The sequence below is a fragment of the Poecilia reticulata genome, linkage group LG4 (genome assembly GCF_000633615.1).
Source record: "Poecilia reticulata strain Guanapo linkage group LG4, Guppy_female_1.0+MT, whole genome shotgun sequence".
NCBI classification, from domain to species: domain Eukaryota; kingdom Metazoa; phylum Chordata; class Actinopteri; order Cyprinodontiformes; family Poeciliidae; genus Poecilia; species Poecilia reticulata.
Genome location: NC_024334.1, coordinates 24,138,160 through 24,146,863, shown reverse-complemented (window position 1 = coordinate 24,146,863; position 8,704 = coordinate 24,138,160).

Genomic DNA, 8,704 nt, shown 5'->3' with positions numbered 1-8,704 from the left:
ATTTCACACAAAACAATAAAACATTCTGAAATTCACTTTTCCTCCTGTGGGTGGAGTTTTCTATCCCCAAACTTGGATCTCCTGCTCCAGAACTTGGCATCTACGCTCAACATATTACTATAATATTATAGTGTTCCCTCTTATAGGATTACTGCTGCCTTCCAGCAACCTCTTTTAATTATAGGAGCCTAACAACGGGCTCAGACAGACGGGCAAAGCTAGCTTACTTTAGCTGCTGTCTTGACTTCATTGTGTTTATTTAAGTTAGGCTCTCTGCCACTCTGTAATGTTTTCCCTTCCCTGGAGTAATGACAGCATTCTGCCATGTCTGTGGATGCCCTTAGCGAGGGTAATCTCTCAGCTCCCCCTAGTGCCTCCCCGAAGATATTAGCAGTCTGATGCACAGAAACGTCGAGGAAATGACCAAAACATGCCGTCCCAATCCTGCAGCACCTGCACCAAGAGTGTTCTGACAACTCTGAGCTTTAAGTGTTGGACACACGCAGGTTTTTTTTATTCCTTCAAGTAGCTGTGGTAAACGCAGAACATCTGGCTGAGCAGTTGGGACTTGTGGAAGCTGTCCATGCTGTGACTCGCTCCGGTGGATGTTAACAGAGCGAACCTCTTTGGCTGAAGCTGAAGGTCAAACAGAACTGAGAGTGTTCAGTTTTTCATTAACAAGTTAGCGCATCTGAATGAAACCCCAAAACAAGATTTCCTCCCCGTTTTTTTTTTTTTTTTTGCTTTGTTTTGTTTTGTTTTTTTCCAACTCATGTTAGTCATTTTATTTTGCGCTCTGTGTAAAAACAGCCTCACCCTCCTGGCCCAGGGTCAGCCCCTCTGCAGCGAGGCTGGGTTTTTCATTTTTCAGATGGTTCAAACTCCCTGTTCTGTCATAGCGGAACATCTGCTTTGTAATTTGGGTCGTGTTCTTGACACGTACCCATTTGTCTTCCTAAGAGCTGATCTGCGGCAGACAGACACAGAGCTCTCTCGCTTGTTTCAGTCATGTTTGGGATAAATGTATGTTTCAAGAGGTGCCAAGTTTTTGTGTTTGGTAAACTGTGGTTTCAGGGACGGCCGGGCTTAAATCACCAAGCTCTTTCTCCATTGTGGCTTCTAATAGTAGGGTAAATCCTTTATGAATAAGGTCAGGAAATGCAAAAAAATGTATCACTGGAAAAAAACTAAATGGAGAAATATGTATTCCAGCAATTCCTTGAAAGATTAACTTCAGCTTTTTGTTACATTCATGAGGCAGAAACAGCCTACCACATTTTCAGAGTATTTGATTAGGATTTTAGATGATACACTATTGAAAAGTAAAACATCATTATGAGGAAGGACAATTACAAAATGTTTTTAGTTTTAACCCTAGCCCCTGTTGCTCTGATACACTAAAATAAAAATTCAGTGCAACTAATTACCTCCAGAAAGCATCAGTTAGCAGAGAAAATCCAACAATAAACAGCAAAAAAACCCCCAAAAACTGGCGTGCAAATACAGAGGAAGCGAAAAGAAAAAAAAAACAAAGGAACCAGATGAAGTAATCAGAAAACATGTGGTATGAAGAGTCAGCAGACTAGAAACAACTGGGAAAAGACTTTCAGAGTACTGAATCTAAATGCACTCGCCCGGAACGTTAGCTGGAGATGGGCACCAGCAACCCTCTTGACCCCACTAAGGGACAAGGGTGTACAGAAAATGGATGGATGGATGGATGAATCTAAATGCATTAAAAACACCACACCACTGAGAAACTACACACAAAGGAATGGACTTATATGGCAACATCTTGCTAACAACAATAAACACAGAGAAAAAACCCAAACATTGGAGGATGGGAACACTGCAAGAGCAAGAGAGCGCTAACCAGGAAAGCTGCCAAAAGGACCATTGGTAACTCTGGAGGGTCTGCAGAGATCCTCTGCTCGTGTGGAAGTACCTAAAGAACAAAAAGTTAGTTGTGCAGTTCACAAATTTAGCTAATATGGAGGTGTGTCAAGCCACTGCTGGGAAGAAAGCCTTCAGGTGCTCTGGCGTTTGCCACAAGCCATGTAGGGAAGGTCAGTAAGGATGTGGAAGAGTGTTCTTCGGTCAGATGATGCTAAAATGTAACTTTTTGACATATATGTAACAAAAAAGAAGCACAACAAAAAAAATGTTGTAACAGGAAGCCACACTAAATATCCTATCCCCATAGTAAAATAACGTCATTCCCCTTTAGCAGACTCCACTCCTCCAGCATGCAATCATTTCTCAATAACTGAGGCAACAGACTCTCTGTACGGAGCAAAGTGCAAAACAAGGGGCTGGTTTTTGCCACGCTAATGCCACACTTTGCATTCATTTATTTATGAACAAAAAATGCAAACCATAAATCATTTCCCTTTCACATCACAATTATCCATCTTAGGTTGATGCCCCCATAGGCTAGTAATAGACAACGCAGGCAGACCTCCGAGGGCGCTGTTGGACCAGCAGGTGGTGCTCTTGTGTTGTCCTTGTTGCCTCCCCTGGTGAGTGCACGCGCGCACACACACACACACACACACATGCACACGCGCACGCACGCACGCACACACACACACAAACACACGCAAACACTGACAACAATTCTTCAGAAGAAGCAGATTTCCCATGTGTTGTGTAAGAAAGCTCCTGCTCCTGACACAGAGTCCCCTCAGACAACTACAACTCCAGACTGTGACTGCTTACTCAGCTCGCGTAAACTTGGCAGGCTGCTGAGAAACAAAAGTGCATGAGCATCCGTCACTCAGGCGGTCAGGCTTTTTGCTGCCAGTGTTTTCAGTCCTGTCGGTCTCTCAGCGGAACGATGCAGGGGATTCCGGCGCAGCTCAGCCCTCACGCTGGCATGGCGACATTAGGTCACCGTGCCTAATGTTGCATGGATACGTTCAACAATTAGCTTCCTGCATTTTATGTAGGTCACTTATTGTGGGTGATGAGCAACATGAATCTAAATGTATGTAATCCCCCCCCTTCTCCTCTTAAGAGCTGCTCTGCGAATATAATCCAGAATATGGATCTGCTGCATAAATGGGAGGAGGAAGAAAGAGCAGAGTCTGCTGATGTAAGGGAACAATGTAAAAGGATGGGAGGTAATATTTCACAGGACAAGCAAGGGGGAAAATGGAGCTGGTTGTGCAGCCAGGTGGGTTTAGAGCCAGTGTAGGTATTCCAAAGCGGGTATTAGGGAGCCAGGAACTTCTGTGGAGAGCTGAGACACTGAGCAAAAGGCCTGCAGGGCATCCAGGCAGGAAGCCAGCCAGTGCCTCTCACTGTTGACTCATAATGTCTACGTGGGCAAAGTCTGCCTGCACACACACACACACACACACACACACACACACATGGACGCAAATTTGCTGTGCTCCTAATTTGGAAAAAAGGCAATATCTATGGATTCTATTTATTTTCAAGCACAATAAAAGAAGATTTTGACAGGTTTTACGTGTAAAGATTGAGTCAAAACTGCTTGAACGAACTGTACTTTTTATGGTGATGATACATCTGGACAAAACTACTTATTCTGAATGTTTTCTGTCACTTTTGTAAGTAGAAAAAAAAAATCAAATGAGAGCAAAAGCTAAATTCTGTAAAAAACAAAACAAAAAAAAACAAAAAAACAGCCAGCCAAGTTAAAGGCTGCTACCATGCAGTGATTGGTTTTCTTTGCCAAAGAAAGCTCACTACTTCTAACCTGTTTCCTCTTAATGAGAATTCACACACAGACCTGCTGGAGGCCATAGCTGCTGTTCTAGTCTGATGACATCACACAGTGTCTTGTTTTGTCTGGCGATCACTTTGTTTCAATAGGAAAGATGTGAGATCCCCGTTTGGGGTGCTGGTCTAAAGTATTTTTGTAATGTCTTATCTGGCCTATCAAAGGGTTTCCAGAACACCGTGTAATTGTGCGTTTAAACATAATAACCTGAAATTAGCTGCGAATTCAATGTTCTCGTGTATTACACTGACAGGTACAGAAATGCACACAAATTAAGGGAACACGTTATGAAAAGTCAGTGGACGAGAATTACAATGGTCGACTGCCTGTCGTGCTCTTCCAGCTGGAACAGAAAACCGGTGAGGATGCCGTCCGCTGACCACAGCTCCACTACATGACGACCATCATTTCATAAATCTGAACAATCTAGCCAGGATTCAGCTGTGAAGTTTGACAAGGGTTGAACAATCGTGATTAGATTGGCTCGGAAAGGAGTGCAACGCTGTCATCCCACAAGAAACTCAATATGAAACTGTATGAAATCAAATGACAAGCTGATAAAACTTAGCTCATCAAACGTGTACCTACTGGTGCTGTTCGGAACACGCCGGTTACACTGATTCTTAGCCATTTTCACACAAATATTCCTGAAACCTTAGCCCCCTAAAACACATAGCAGCCAAGAACATGTTGTTCCTCTTCGAATGCTCTCCGCTCACACACATACATTACACTCACAAAGCAGGGAGGAGAGAGCTTTTTTTTCCTTTTTATTGGTACTTGCGTCAGGGTGGAAAGAACATTTTCTTGCCCATATTCCTGCCTGAGGTTAACGGTCAACATCCGTCTCTTCCTCTCTCCTTCCCTGCCTCATTCCCACTCCTCCGAACACCTCCTCTTAATTTCTCGCTCCAGCCTCCCCTTCAGCACTTTTATATTTTCCCGTGTGGGAGATCACGACTGCCAGCGCCGGCCCACGAAAGGACCCCTTTCTCTTTTTCTGATTCGCTCGCCGGTTGCCGATCGTAACCCGAAATGCCCCTGCCAGTGAGTCATGCGAGGTAAAGAAAGAGTTTGTGTGCATCGTGTGTCGCACAGAGGCAGCAGGGAGCAGCTATTACAGAAACACACTTCAAGCTTTTTTAACTCGCTGAAAGCGTTGTGGGATCCGGGCCCACTGGGAGCGCGTTGGGCTAAACATCAGAGCAGATATCGATTCAGAACTTCAATGTTTTACAGTACTACATCATGTGGCTATATATATTTATACGTATATACCTATACGTATAAAAAAAGGCTCAGTTGACGACAGAACTATAAGCAGAAATCACTTCTCCATTATGAAAGCGTTCAATCAATGAAGCTGCATTTTTAACCTATAGTTCCTACAATAAAAAGGAGGGGAATTATTACTTCAAAAACCAAAGACATAGTTTGGAACAATATTTTTTTTTTTTTGCAGTTTACAATTAAATATTTTAACCAAGCACGGCACGCACTTGTTTAAAGTTGCAGAATCAAATTCAATTGAATAGTTAACGCTGGGCGTTAACTATTCAGTGAGAAATTTACAATCAATTTTTTTTGTCATTAAAACAGAATAGCACAATGAGAGGCTGAACATTAAAACAGAAATCCAACCATTTAACTGGGAAGTAATTTGTACAACTGCCCAGTAGGTAGCAAATTCAAGTGAACAGACATTAAATGTAAGGTTACAACTTGGTGTGAAAAAAAATTATCCCTAAACTATTCAAACATTTGTTGGAGAAAATGCAGTACAGAAATTGGGTCTTATATGTTCAGACTTTGATCAAATTCAAAAATAATAGAATATTGGATTAATGTTTTTGGTGCACTACATTATGAACCCAAAGGTGGTAAAGCTCAGGGAAATGCCTAAAATATTTGAAGGGTCAGACCCTGTTGCGATTTTATCTTCATAACAATGTTTTTAACTGGAAAATACTGTCATGATTGGGGGTTTTGGTGAGGGAGGACGCAGGCAGACCCAGGTTGCAGCGATGATGATGATAATAATTTAATGAAATAAACCATAGAACGGAATACAGGCAGCAAAGACGTAACACGACTTACACAAGACGAGGATCCAACAAGAGACAAAGACAACAGGTGGGTTTAAATACACAGGGAGGGTAATCAGGAAAACTAGACACAGCTGGGATCAATCAACAGGGAGGACAGAGACTCACAAGGGAACAGACTAATAAACACAGAAAAACCTCAAAATAAATACACAGAAAACACAGATTACCACAAATACACCTTTAAATAGGTCATTTAACAGAAACCAACCAGTTGTTTTGGTAATAATGCTCATCATTATTGTAAATGATGAGCATTAACATATCTTTGATTTTCCAGAGTGAAGTGACCTAAGCAAACAAACCATTCTTCAGAGAACGGTCACATAGTCGATGGAAAAAGGAAGAAAACGTAGCTAAAATCTGGCTGGTCTGGCTGGATTCGTTTGGCGGTGACACAGATAGAGAGTTGTACGACAACGACTCTTGCTCTAACTGTGGAGCCACTTCCCTCAGGCTCCTTAACAACGGCGCCATGATTGCCCTTCCACCAGGGGCGGATCTACTGGGGTAACAGGGCATGCCACCCCAAACGAGAGTCTTGGCACCCCTGTTGCCACCCCAGCTAGCGACTATGAATTCAATAAATAGTTATGGCAAATCGGACATTAAGCGCATGAAACTCTTTTTTCCGACAACATTGAATGCAGCACTATGTAACCTGACATCTACTGCTAAGTGGCGGGAAGTGCGAGAGAAGAACAGAGCGCGAGGCAGCAGCTTTGATGGAAATACATAGTGTTGAATATATATACACTGCTCAAAAAAAATAAAGGGAACACTTAAACACTTAAGTGAACACTTAAGTGTTCCCTTTATTTTTTTGAGCAGTGTATATAATTACTGGACTGGGCATTACGTGATTTATCGTAAGTCACACATGCGCCATTGCTGTCCATTGAGTCAGGAATATAGGTGGTCAGGAAAATACTACGATCACGCAAAGAATCAAAAAAACGGACGCAATGTTTAGCCGTTAATTCAACCATAGATAATGGTAACAAGGGCTTCAGATTTCACAGGTGAGGAAAAAGTTTTAATTCAAAGAAAAGATTGAACAGTGAGCAGTGGGTCAGTTATATTAGCCTAACTGTTATTAGCCTGCTACTGACTTTGATAACCTCAGCATGTGCTACGCTGTTCGGTGTTTTGGTTTCGTTAGCACTAAACAACCCGCCCACCAAGTCATCAGTAGAGAAGCTGTTTAAATCAGCTAATCAACCGCCGCGGTAGTCAGGCGAAAACGTATTATTAATCACATTGAGCCTGACAGCATAATGTAACAGACTGGATTTTCTGTTTTAGTGTTTTTGCTACTTTTTTGTGTGGGAAATGTTTGTTTTTTTGTTGTTGATTGCCCTGATCGGTAATCTCTGCTCTATCTGCTCGTTGAGCTGTTTTCTGACGGTTGCCATGGCAACGGGTGTGTAATGCGACATACAGAGCGAGAAAAGGCGGAATAGAAGTGGTTGGAGCTATTTTTCCTTTATTTTTTTATCCATTTAAATTTTGTTACTTTATTCTTACATTTCTATTTTTTTGCATTATTTACAGAGTTTATTTGTAGGTTGATAATTTTATTTATTTTTTGTTTTATTATTTTTCTTATTTATTTTCTAAATTTAGACAGGAAGTAAAATAAGTGCAGGGGCCTGGTGAAGGACCAGCAGGCATTCGGGTTTTGGCAGAGCAAGAGTGGTAGCATGAGAACAAATGAAAGTTTGATCTCTGTAATTGTTTGGTGAAAGAGGAAAATAAATCACCAAGAACAATCAATAAGTTTGGACATTGAACCTTGTTATGCCCGTGTCTAGAAACTTGACCCCAGTGCCTTAGGTAGTGGCACTTTTATTGGATGTTTGGCTTGGCAAACAATCAGAAGTGGTTCTGTCTAGTTTGGTTCTTCACCTGTTTATCAGCTTTATTGTAGGTTTATTGTGGCTCACTGCAGCCGCTGCAATTCCTAAAAACAAGCGACAAAAACTGAGCTAACCTTTCTCAAAACGTGGTGATATTTATAACAGTCGTCAAACTGCGGCTCCTACAGCATATTTAAAATAAAACAATTGACCAGTATAAATAGAAATTCACCCCTTCTTGTATCTTGACAGAACTAACAGAAACTAAACTGTTTATAGATTTGCATCATGGAGAATTTATCAAATATCCGTTTTTAATCTTTATTTTAAGTCGTATTTAATAGATATATCTAATAACAAATGATGGCACTACTAATATTTTCGTGACGATTTTTCTTTGTCCAGTATTGGGATAAAATGGTTTTCTGGACACAATGAATCACAGAGCGACCAATAAGCGCTGTCCAGTCCAGTAATGCATATCAATTAGCAGGAGTATGAAAGACGTAAAAATAATTAACTATACTACATTAAGAAATTGTATTCAAGCCTCGGTGCTACATGAGGCTCATTTTGAAACATCCATCCATCCATTTTCTAACACCCTTGTCCCTTAATGGTTCTTGGTGCCTATCTCCATCTAATGTCCCGGGCGAGAGGCTGGGTCACCCTGGACAGTTCGCCAGTCTGTCGCAGGACAACACAGAGACACACAGGACAAACAACCATGCACACACTCACTCACACCTAGGGAGAATTTGGAGAGGCCAATTAACCTGACAGTCATGTTTTGGACTGCGGGAGGAAACCGGAGTACCTGGAGAAAAAACCCACCATGCACAGGGAGAACATGGAGACTCCATGCAGAAAGACCGGGGCCAGGAATCAAACCCAGAACCTTCTTGCTGCAAGGCAAACAGCTCTACCAACTGCTCCGCTGTGCAGCCCCCATTTTGAAACAATGCAAGTTAAAAACAATACTTTGTGTGTGT